The sequence below is a fragment of the Phascolarctos cinereus genome, unplaced genomic scaffold (genome assembly GCF_003287225.1).
Source record: "Phascolarctos cinereus isolate Bilbo 61053 unplaced genomic scaffold, phaCin_HiC Scaffold_8;HRSCAF=390, whole genome shotgun sequence".
Taxonomy (NCBI): domain Eukaryota; kingdom Metazoa; phylum Chordata; class Mammalia; order Diprotodontia; family Phascolarctidae; genus Phascolarctos; species Phascolarctos cinereus.
The window spans coordinates 46343433-46356273 of record NW_027556291.1 but is presented as its reverse complement, the minus strand read 5'-3'; positions in this window follow the sequence as shown (position 1 = coordinate 46356273).

The following is a 12841-nucleotide window of genomic DNA, read 5'->3' as shown; positions in this document are numbered from 1 at the left end:
ATGAGTGGGTAGGGACACAGGTACTCCAAGGGTCAGAGGCCTGGAATCAGTGCCCAGCCTCTGACACTTACTAGCTGGGTGACCCTGCAAGGCACTTCATCTCACTAGGCCTCAGTTTCCTCACCAATAAAATGAGAAGGGGTTGGACAGCCTCTGAGGTCACTTCCAGCTCCAAATCTCTGAATCTCTTGACAGCCTGATTTGGTAGAAAGAATAGTGAAAGTCTAGGCCCAATGTCCAGTTCTCCCATTTCCTAACAGGGTGACAAAAGACCCCTCCCATTCCTAGGCCTCAGTTTCCTCTCTGGTATAATGAAGGGGGTGTACTCTGTGGTTTCTGAGCTCCCTCCCGGCTCTGTCATTTTCTGTTCCAAGTTCTTCCCCGCTGTGTTTGCTAAGGTTTCCTCCAGTTCTGCCAGAATCTGTTCTAAGATTCTTCCAGGCTGGGATTTGGTGAAAGTGTTAAATGAGGATCATTGGGTGTCACCCAGAGAGCCTTGGCCTCTCCTGCATCCCAGAAATCTTCAATGGCTCCAGGCTGGTTCTGGGAGACTTTATTCTCAGGCTACCTAGTGGGGGAGGGTCCCAGGTTGCAACAGCTGTGAGTGCCTGGGGCCCAGGCAGGAGAGATTGGGTGGGGTGGTGCAGTTGTCAGGAGAGATCTCCCCAGCCCCCAGCTCCTCTCCCTCCCTGTAACACCCTTGGGGTTGTGGTTATGTGGCAACATCGATGCAGAAGGGCCATGAAGGAAGGGGCGGTACTGACAGTGACGGGAAAAAAAAGGGCCCTCCCCAGACCGTCTACTGAAAGCACCCAGAAAGCAGCCCCTGGCCCAGCCTACCCTGAGCAATGCCCTGCTGACTATAGCTGATCAGAGGAGTATAGATTTAGGGTGCCAGTCACCCTCATTTTACAGATGAGGAAGCTAGGGGCCTGAGATTGAAAGGGACTTGTCCAAGCTCACACAGCTAATAAGGGTCAAAGATGAGTCAAAGAAGGGGAGAAAGAACCTGGGGTCTTTAATCATACCAAGTCAGAGCTAGAATGAGCCTCAGGGTAGGTCCACCCCCCTCATTTTTCAAAGGAGGAAACTGAGGCCCCAAGGGAGGAAGTGGCTTGTCCTATTGTTAGTGCTCCTCCTTCAGCCCCCACCCACTTCTCTTACTGCTGTTAGTGAAGTGGATAGAGGATGGGCCTGGATTCAAGAAGACCGAGTTCAAATTTTAGCTGCGTGACTTGGACAAGTTACTTAACCTCTGTCTGCCTCATGGAGATAATAACAGCACCTACTTTCCAGGGTAGTTGTGAGGATGAAGTGAGATAATATTGGTAAAGTGATTAGCACAGTGCCTGGCCCATAGTAGGTGCACATAGTAGGCCCTTAATAAATGTTTCCTTCCTGCCTGCTAATTATGAACACTGAATCATAGCTTTGTTGTTGTAAGGTACCTCAGATATCTAATCCAATCCTTTCATTTTACAAAGGGGGAAACTGAGGTTCAGGGCAGGGAAGTAACTTGCCCAAGATCCACAGAGGCAGTAAATGACAAAGATGAGCCTTTATATTCATTCTATATTTACTTATCTGTGTCTATATGGTTTCCACCTGTGTGCAGAGGGTGGGCAGAGAGTTCCAGCCCTCCGGGCCTAGCTTTATACCAGCCTTTGTTTCCCTCCTTCAATAGAATATCAGTTCCTTGAGGGCAGGACCAGTTTCTTTTTTATCTTTGCAGCACCAGCACCAGACACTGGGCCTAGCACAGAAGAGCTTGTGAAATTGAATTCCCTGAGATAAAGAGTAACTAGCAGTACCTGGATTTGCATCCAGGTCCTTGGACTCCAAATACAGGGCTCTCCACTGTAAGTTGGGATGTCTCCTGGTATATTTCCAAATCTGGACATCTATTTAAGTCAGGGAGGTCCCACGAATGATGGAATTCCCATGCTGGGGAAGGGGTCATAATTTTGGGACTGAGCCCACCCAGAACTCACAGGGTGCCAGGGTGGAAGGCAGGAAAATCGTTCATGGGCCCAGAAGCAGCTTGGCCAGGCCTCAAAGCTTGGGTTCTAGGGGAATCCTGCAGGAGGTCCCAGTCCAAGGGAAGAGAAGGCTCACCACAGACCAAGTCAATTCATTAGGTTTGGGTTTTTTTTAAGGAGATGGGGTAATGTGTGACCATGACCCAACAGGATATTAAGTCAGATTCCCTTTTACTGAAGGGGCACTTTGTTAAAGAGAGACCAACATTATCTCTGCCTTCCAGCCCCTCCCAACCAGCCTCCTAGAAACTGGTGTGTTCACTCCAAGCTCAGTTCTTCAATTAACTCTTTCTCCATCCTCCCCCGGGGCCCCTCCCTCCCTGTCTGTACTTTCCTGAAAGCTCCTCCCTGCACAATGTGTATGGCTTCCTTTAACAGATTCCCCCTACCCCCCCACCCCCTTCTCTTCCCTGCCCAGGCAGGTCTTCCCTTCCTCCCCTCCCCTCCAAAGCCCCTCTTAGAAAGGTAGGGTAGGGCCCTCTCCTCATTCAGCCTCCCTGGGCCTGCACTTGCAGGCCCCAAGCTTGCTTGTTCACTGTACCCCTGCCTTCTCCCCCGGAGGAAAGGGGCCCCCTCAGGGCCACTTCCTGCTCTTGGCCTTTCAGAAGTTCCCCCTTGTGGTGACTGTCCCCCCCTCCAGGTCAGGGAGGGCTGACGGGGCGGGGCTTCAGAGGCTAGGCCCTCCCAAGTGAACCTCCTCAGGGTTAGCAGAGGGCAAGGGACTTGACCATGGTCACACAGGTAGTGTGTGTGTGTATGACAATGTGTGTGACAGAGTGTTTTAAGAGTGTGTGTGTGAGATGCAGGAAAGGAAAGGTCCTGGCTTCCTGGGTCTTGTACCTCCTAAGTCCATCCTCAGGGCCTTGAGTCCCCTTTGTCAGCCCTGCCCCCTCTATGTAACTGGAAAAGGAAGAGGAGGGGTTTGATGAAGATTAAGTGCTTAATCAATGTGTAATGCATTCAACTGTGTCCTCTAGGCCTCTCTCATTAACACAAGTGGAATCAGATTCAGATGACCTCAGTGTCCCCTTCGAAGGCATAGGCCTAGTTAGATGGAGACCAAGAAGATAGCAGTGTTGGGAGGAGGGGGAGGACCCAAGAATTTGAGGTTCCATCAAGGGCATTTTCTGGGTGATAAAGCCTAAGGTGGTCGGGCAGTACAGTGGAGAGGATATTGGGGAATCAACGAGGCTAACCTCAAATTCAAGATGAAACATTTACAAGCTGTGTGGTTATGGGCACATTCTTTCACCTTTCTGTGTCTTGGCCTCCTCAGCCATAAAATGGAGATAGCCTCAATGGCCTCTAAAGTCCTTTCTAGCTCTAAATTTATGACCCTAGAGTCCTATGAGTCACTCATCCTGCAGCTGCCAAATTGGCAGGGAGCCCCTGGGGCTCTGGCAACACTTCCCAAGGACCCTGGGCTCCCCTGGAAGGCAGTGGAGTGTGTGTGACTAGGAGCACCTTTGGGTGGCTGCTAGCCGGGAGGAGCAGGGAAAAGACTGGTAGGAGTGATGAAGGTAGGAACCTCTTCTTCCAAAGTAAAGAGCTGGACCCTTCCAAGAAGCAGTAGCTGCTTGTCCTCCAAGCAATAATGTTCTAGACTCCCAGGTGTCACCAGGTGGGTGGCAGTTGATTCAGTAATAATCAAAGGAGAAGGGAAGGAGTGACTCCCTGCAGAGGGCCTATTTGTCAACATGAGAACAACAATGGAGAGGTCTGCCATCTTCCTGAGGCACGTACCCCAAGAGGTGATGGATGGAGGAACCTCTCCAAACTCGTCAGGTCTCTCAATGCTTGTCAAACCTGATGACTCCTGGTGATTTATGTGGGCACAAATGATACTGCCAGAAGGAAGCTAGAAAATATCATTAGGGATGAAGAAGACTCAGGCAAGAAGTAACTGAAGACCTACAGGGCATAGGTGGTGTTTTCATCACTGTTGCTGATCGAAGGAAAGGGCTTTGGAAGAGAAAGGAAGATCTGGGGAATGAACTGTTGGTTAAGAACCTGGTATGTGTGAATGGAATTTGGCTTTCTGGACCATTACTTCAAATACAGTGGAGGAATGCTGGATTCTTGGCAAGGGAGAAAGGCTGATAAAATATGTGGACATATACATACGTAGGTGCATACAAACATGCATATATGTATGTACAGTGTCTTGAAAATCTCACCCAAAGGGACTTAAGGTGAAAAGGGAAGGGAGAAAACTGCCTCTGTATCTACCAAGATAGATACCAAAGAAAAGATCTACAATGTTGGAAGGGGAATGGCAGCAGAGACATGGAAGTATGCTGGAGAGAAAAGTCAAGAAAGGAGCCTAGTGATACAAACGTACAATGTGTAACAAGGTGAACCAGCTATCCCAAGGATAGGTCTTGGGGACAGCAAGGTGGTGCTACAGTGAATAGAGTACCAGGCCTGGAGTCAGGAAGACCTGAGTTCAAATTCTGCCTCAAACCAGCTCTGTCTGCCTCAGTTTTCTTATCTGTAAAATGGGGATAATAATAGCACTTACCTCCCAGGGTTGTGAGGATCAAATGAGATAATAATTGTAACGTCCTTAGCACAATGTCTGGCACATAGCAGGCACTCTATAAGTGTTAGCTAGTAGCATTATGGCAGTTAGATGATACAACAGCTAGAATGCCAGGCCAGGAGTCAGGAAGACTCATCTTCCTGAGTTCAAGTCTGACCTCAGACACTTAGTAGCTGGGTGATCCTGGGCAAGTCACTTCACCCTGTTTGCCTCAGTTTCCTCATCTGTAAAATGGGCTGGAGAAGGCAATGGCAAATCACTCTAGTATCTTTGTCAAGAAAACCCCAAATAGGGTCAAGGATAGTTGGACATGACTGAAATGACTCCTGAGGAAATCCAAGGCTGGGATATAGGTGAAAAAGCATGCTGGAGACATATGACTGAAGATAAGCATAGACAGAAACAAAAGTGACATTGTCACAGAATTCCAGGGTTGGAAGGAACTTCAGGGGTCATTTAGAGCTGGAACGGACCTAAGAGACTTGTGTCGTTCAATGCCCCCTTATCTTATACAGGGAAACTGAGGCCTAGGCAGTTGAAGTGATTTGCCCAGAGTCACCCAGGGAGTAATAATCAGAAGCACGATTTGAACCCTGGTGCCATGACTCTAAGATCAGTGCTCTTCCCCCCTGTACCATGGTGGGTGCTTCCCCTACAAAAGAATACCTCATCATCTTGCTTTTTTGCCTCTAGCAAAAAGGGACTTGGAACTATTTCCTGAGACAGCCCTTGGCAGACGCTAAGGGTTGGGGCCTAAATCTCCCTCTCTGCACCCCATCCCCCTTCTCCCCCCCCATTTTGTTCCTGGTTCTGCCCTCTGGGGCCAAGGAGAACAAGTCTGATCCCTCTTCCATATGACAGGCCTTCTAATATTTAAAGACAGTTCCCGTGGTTCCCTCCCCATGCTTTGTTCTCTCAAGTTCCTTCAGCTGACCCTCACCTGAAACGGTCTCCAAGCACTTTAAAATCCAGCCTATTCTCCTATATACAATCATCAGCGCCCTCCCCAAACTACAGCTCCCCAAAGCTGACTATGAGAGTCCAGCTGTAAGAGCAGAGGACAGCTGGCCAACAACCTCCTGCCTTCTACCCAGTCTTCCTCTCTTCACACAGGCCAAGATCGACTTGGCTTTCTGGGTTGTTGTAGCACTCCTGTGCTACACGTATGCACGCACTTAAGTGTGTATGGCAAAACCCCGGAGCTCTTTTTCAAATGCACTACTGCCTAGTCACATCTCCTCCATCTTGAACGTAAAAATGAATGGTTTTCCATCCTTCTCACCTGCCAACTTCTTTTTAGAGCTGGAATGCTACCTGGTATGTTAACTGTTCCTTCCAGCCTGGTGTCATCAGCAAACCTAACAGACCTTTATTCAAGTCATTGATAAAAATGGTAATTAGCACAAGGCCTACTCTGCATATACCCTCAAGGAGATCAAAGACAGAACATCTACAAGAAAAACATCCCTGTAGCACATTTTGTGGTAGTAAAAAATTGGAAACACAGTGGGTGTCCACCCATTGATGGCTGAAGCAATTGTGGTATAGGAATATAATATAATACTCTTGTGTTCTAAGAAATGACAAATTAAGGAATTTAGAGAAAACTGGAAGACTTGTATGAACCGATATAGAGTGAACAGGATAACAATATAGGCAGTAACAGCAAAGTCAATGTGAACAACTATCAAAAAGTCGAAACCGAATGCTGTAACATTATAATGACCTAGCTTGGCTCTGCTGAAGAAATATGAGCAATCATTTCCCTCCCTTCTTTGCAAAGTCAGGGGAGGTAGCACAGTGGATAGAGCATTGGGCCCAGAGTCAGGAAGTCCTAAGTTCAAATCCTGCCTCAGACACTCACTAGCTGTGTGACCCTAGGGAAGTCACTGAACCTCTCTCAGCCTCAGTTTCTTCATCTGTAAAATGGAAAGAATAATAGCAGTTGCCCCCCGGGGCTGTTGCAAGGATCCAATAAGACTATTTGTCTTTGCAAACCTTAAATAGCTACATAAATGCTAGCTATTACTATGGAACACTTCATATGTCAGGTTTGGCTAATGTGTTTTGTGGAGGGCAGCTACATGGAGCATTGTTTAAAGCACCAGGCCTAGAGTCAGGAAAATCTGATTTCAAATGTAGCTTCAGACACTGACTAGCTGTGTGACCCTGGGCAAGTCACTTCATCCTGTTTGCCTCAGTTTCCCCATCTTATAAAATGAGCTAGAGAAGGAAGTCGCAAACTACTCCAGTATCTTTGCCAAAAAAAACCTCAAGTGGGGTCACGAGGAGTTAGACACAACTGAACAGCAACTTTTGCTAAACTGTTCTCTCTCTCTCTGTTTTGTTCTTTGTCATAGAGGAAGGGAGAGGAGGAACATATTGGGAAATAAAGGTGATATAAAGGAAAAAAATGTCAATAAAACTTCAAATTTGAAAAAAGGCACTGATAAAACTTTTGTTGTTGTGGTTTTTAGGCAACTGGGGTTAAGTGACTTGCCCAGGGTCACACAGCTAGTAAGTGTCAAGTGTTTAGTCTGAGGCCGGATTTGAACTCAGGTCTTCCTGACTTCAGGGCCATTGCTCTATCCACAGCGTCACCTAGCTGCCCCAATAAAACTTTTTTTTTTTTTTAAAGTAGGATAGGACTAGCACAGATCCCTGAGGCACTCCACTGGAGACCTCCTTCCAAGGTGATACTGTGCCATTGACATCCCAATCCACTCAACTGTACTGTCATCTACTGTCATTTCTTCACTTTGTCCACCAGAATACCATAAGAGACTTTGTCCAATGTTGTGCTAAAATCTAAGTAAATTATTCCTACACTGTTACCCTCATCTACCAGTCTAGTTAGTAACCCTGTCCAAAAGAGAAATAAAGTTAGTCTGGCCTGACAAGCTCCTGATGAAGCCATGGCTGGCTCTTTGGGATCGCTGATTCCTTTTCTAGATGGTCATTCTCCATCCCATTAGTAATATAATCGAGAAAAAGAGTTCTAAAACTTTCTATATGTTTCATGGCCCCCTTTGGCCTGATGGACCAGTGAAGCCTATGGACCCCTTCTTAGAATAATGGCTCTAAATGCATAAAATACATCACAAAGGAAGCCAATTCTACTGAAATGTAGTGATCAGAATATATTTACAAAAATATATTCATGGAACCCAGGCTAAGAACCCTTGTTCTAGAGTTTGGCAAAGAATCACAAAATTTGGAGTTGGAAGAGACCCCAGAGGCCATCTAGTTCAATCCATCCACCAAAGAAATCTCCCCTACAACATACTGGGACAAGTGACCAGTCAATCTTGTTGACCTAGAGTTTACAGGCTCTATCCTCTTCCATTTGGTGAAAACAGGAACAACATTTCAGGAAGCATCACTTGTAGCTGTTGTTCAGCCATTTTTCAGTCATGTCCCCCCTCTGACCCCATTTGGGGTTTTCTTAGCAGAGATACTGGAGTGGTTTGCCATTTCCTTCTGCAGCTCATTTGAGAGATGAGGAAACTGAGGTAAACAGGGTGAAGTGACTTGCCCAGGGTCACACAGCTAGTAAGTGTCTGAGGCCAGATTTGAACTCAGGAAGACGAGTCTTCCTGACTCCTGGCCTGGCACCCTATCCACTGCAGCGCCCCCTAGCTATCAGGAAGGATAGCAACCTGCTAAAGAGTATCCAGAGGGCAAGAGCCAGAAAGCCTCTACAATATCCCCAACAAGTGACCATCCAGCCTCTGCTTGGAGACCTCCAGTGACATGGAACTCACTACCTTATGAGGCAGACGATTCCCCTTTGGGAATCCCAGACCTGAATTCTACAGGCTTTTGCCTCCCCTGAAAGACTAGACAGGATTCATTCTTTGATTTAAGGGTAGTGTAACCCTCATTGTTCTTAGGCAAATACCATCTGCCAAGTAGGGAAAATGGGCACAATTCTCCAGCGGCCATTTCTGGCACCTAGTAGATGCTGTATAAATTCATATTGAATTAAATTTAATTGAATGACAGATGCAAAAGAAAAAAATCCTGGGGGCCACATTAGCCAGGTGTGTAAGCACCTAGGCTCGTGCCAGCCCCTCCCCCAAGTTTGCAAGTTTGCTCCTCCAAGCAAGCATTTGGTGATGGAACACAGTTTAAATCCTGGTGATAAATGTTTGGAAAAGAGCTCCAGCCCTAGGGAGTGGGGGTACCCAAGAGATCAGATGGGGCTGGGGGAAAACCTAAAGAACTTTGGCACCAGCCTGAGCTGGGGCTCTGTAGAGGGTGTGGACATCGTGGCCACAGGCCAAATGCCGGGAGTTTTTCAGATGTGGGCAGGGATTTCTTTGGAAGCCCTAGCCAGCTCAACAAAAATAACTTGACAATATCCCTTCCCCCTTGCACCACCCCCCTCTCATGAACCTGTCTACATTGTCCCCCAGTATTTCTTCCTGTGGTCCAGTCTCCAAGAAAGAGGTAATCTTTCTCCTTGCCAAGGCAAGTCCTTTTTTTGCACCCTTGACCCCATCTTCCCTTTGGCCATCACTTTCCTTATCTATTAGCTCCTTCCTTGTGGTCTCCAAGAAGGCCCAGATTTCCCGTCTCAGAGGCAGAGTACCAGGTAGCTATGGAGGGAAAGAAGGGAGGACGACAAAGGGGGAGAAAATGAGGATAATAACTTTTTCCACAGGGGTATTGTGAGGTTTCAAATGAAAAAAAAAAAGGATGAGGAAGCATTGAAAACCTGCGAAGGGGTATAGACTACGACCTGAGGTCTATGAATTTGGTTTTTTAAAAAAATAGATATTTTGTGCTATCCACATCCAGAGAAAGAACTATGGAGTCTGAATGCAAATCAAAGCATACTAGTTTCTCTTTTTTCCCCCTTCTGTTTCGTTTTGTTTCTTCTTTCTCGTGGTTCCTCCTATTGGTTCTAATTCTTCTTTACAATATGACTAATGTGAAAATGTTTAATAGGAATGTATATGTACAGCCTATATCAGATTGCATGCCATCTTGGGGAGGGAGATGGGGAGGGAGGGGGAGAAAAATTTTAAACTCAAAAGCTTATGGAAATGATTGTTGAAAACTAAAAATAAATAAAATTTTTAAAATAGGTATTTTGATAAGTAGTTTCCAATATATTTGGTTTCCTTTGGAATATTATGTATTTTATTTTAGGAGCTTAAAAACATATTTTGAGAAGAGGTCCACATGCTTCTCCAGAGTGCCACAGGGGTCCAGGATACAAAAGAATAGTCGAGGACCCTTGTGACTCAGAGGTTGATTGGAGGCAGCGGATGTGAGCAAGTGGCTTCCCCTTCCCTGGGCCTCATTTTCCTCACCTGTAAAAGGAGAGAGCCTGAGCAGATGGTCTGCAAGTCCCCTTCTTTTGTTAAGGGGACAAAGTGCCGACTTAAAAGAGGAGGGGGACAAAGCAAGCAATACAAAAACCATAAATGGAGGAAAGCACAGGCCTAACAATCATAACTTTCAGCGTGAATGGATTAAAACCATCTAATAAAGGGAGACTGACATCATAAACAAGAGACCAAAAGCCAACTGCCTGCTGAACTGGAGAAAAGCTTCTGTAAAGTAGACAAACATAATGAAGGTGGGGGATCAGAACCAAACTTGCTATGCAGCAGGTGACTTCATGAATTGTGGTTTACAAAGCATTTTCCTTAATCAACTCTATGATGTCGGGAGGGCAAAGATTCATCTTTCGAAGATGGCAAAACTAAGGGATTGAAAATTTCGATCCAGGAAGGACCACAAAAGCCATTGAATTCAACCCCTTCATTTGACAGAGGATGAAATTGAGGTTCTGAGAGGGGAAATGAGTTGCCCAGGTTCACCCAAGCAGTAAATATCGAGGGAGGATTCAAACAAAGGTGGCCAAATACTGGAGCCAGATTTCAACCTAGATCTCGAATATGCAAACTTCTATATGCATTGTGAACTCTTGAGGTTCCACATGCACATTCATTTCTCGTCATAAACCTAGTTTTCACAGAAGTTTCATTAAGTTGTGATCGCTTGTTGACAATCTCCAGATTCTTTTTGGACAAGGGTCTCTTGGCTTCCAGAGTTTCCCCCATCCCAGCCTGGGATTCAGAGCAGCTCTATCATGGTCCACAGCCCATAAGCACACTTACTCGAACTGGAACACAATGTAAATATGTGCGTCCGTGTTTGCTCATTCATTCACTCAATATTTACCAAGCACCCCCAGTGCAAGGCCCAGAGCTAAGCTGTAGTCACCAGCCCTTCCCATGCAACTCCTCCAGGTCACTACTACACCAGCCCAGCCACGACTGCCCTGAATGGAAGCCCCTAGCAGGCTAAGGGTCCCATCTATCAAAGCAACAGCCACCAACATCCATATATAGGTTTTGTTCCCAAGACGGTTTCACATCTCCTGAGGCCCAGAGAGGGAGGGACATTGGCTCCCCAAAAATCACACAGCAAATTGGGGGGCAGCCCAGCCAGTGCTGGAGTCAGCTCAGTTTGGCTGCAGCCCATTGTTAAATTTTTATTGTAAGCACTTACACCTCAGAAATCGACAAGCATTATAAAGCAGGGCTTGATTCACTGTTTGTTGACTGTCTACACTTAAGAAAATGATGGAGGAAATGTTCATAATAATGCAGATTCAACTTCAAAGTGTGCCTAGCATACATTTCTCCCCACAGAGCCAGTTGTTAAACATTTGGCAGCACATGGAAGAGTTCTTGTTGGAGAAAGCAAATCTCCTGCACCCTAAACCCAAGGTCCTTTCCTGCCTTCATTCTCCTTCCCCCAAATCCCTGTATGAAGTCTTTAACAAGTCCTGGAGATGACAATCCCAAGTGGAGAGACAGTATTAACATGGATGGATGATTTGAAGTTAAAAGACCCGAGTTCAAATCCCATCTCTTCACTTCCTAAATGTGTAACTTTGGACAAGTCCCCATCTCTCTCTGAGTCTCAGTTTTTATGAGATAATGGATGTGAGAAGAATATTTACCTGACCTACTCCCCATGGGTGCTATGATGCTTCACATGAGAGAAATGGATGGAGAAATACTTGGACTACTTATTCTGTCACTTACTAGCTGTATGACTTTGAGTAAGTCACCTGACTGCTCTGGGCCTCAGTTTCTTCTTCTGTAAAATAAGAGGATTGGACTCAATGCTCTTTCTAAGGTCCCTTCTAGCTCAAGTAATCATAACATTTATATAGCACCTCCAGGTTCCCAAGACATTTCACATGTATATTATCTCAATCGATCTTTACAACAACCTTGTGAGGTAGGTGCTTTTATTATCCCCATTTTACAGGTGAGGAAACTGAGGCAGAGAGAGGTGAAGCGACTTGCCCATTGGTATACTGCTAGTAATGACTGAGATTGGACATGAGGACATGTCTTCTTGACAGCAAACCAGACAATTTTATCCACCACATCCTACTTCCCTCGAATAAGGGATGATTTCTGTGACTAATTAAAATGCAATAAAAAAAGGGCTGGATTTGGAGTCAGAGGACCTAGGTTCAGGTTATTGCACCCTTCTGAGTTTCAGTTTCATCGTCTATAAAATGGACTCGATGGCCTCTTTCAACCCTAGATTTATGATCCTGGGAAACAAGGCAGTGGAGTTCTATTGGCTAATGTGGTTCATAGTACAAGTGTTACCAGTAGTCACGGCACACATAATTGGCTGCTTAAGCAGGGTTCCTCAGGGACAGGGATGCAGAGAATTTTTTTTTTTTGAGAACAAAATAATCTTGAAAGGTATCTGTGGCAAACCCAGTGTAGCTACAGGTAGGTCTCCAGACAAGTTCTTGCTTTGATCACAATCCCCTGAGTATTTCCAGTGTGGGGGAACAGAAAGAGCTCGGGGTTTGGGTCCTGACTCTGTCACTTATTAGCTGAGTGACCTTGGACAGATGTATTCCTCTGGGCATCACATTACTCTGTACAATGGAGGGGTTGGACTTATTAATTAATTCTAGTTTTGGCATTCTATGTTCTAAAGTCCATTCCAGCTCTGAAATTCTGTATTCAGCCTTAACATTCTATGGCCTATGTTCTAAGTTCTCTCTGAGATCTTTCTCTTTTCTACATTCTAAAGACCCTTTCCAGCCCCAATATTCTCTAAGGCCCCTTCTAGCCCTGAAATTATCTGTTCAATGTTCTACGGATCCTCTCAGCTCTGATATTCTAGGTTCTATATTCTAAGGTTCCCCTACCCAAGCAGCTCTATGTTCTAAGGCTCCTCCCAGCTCTGATATTCTAGGTTC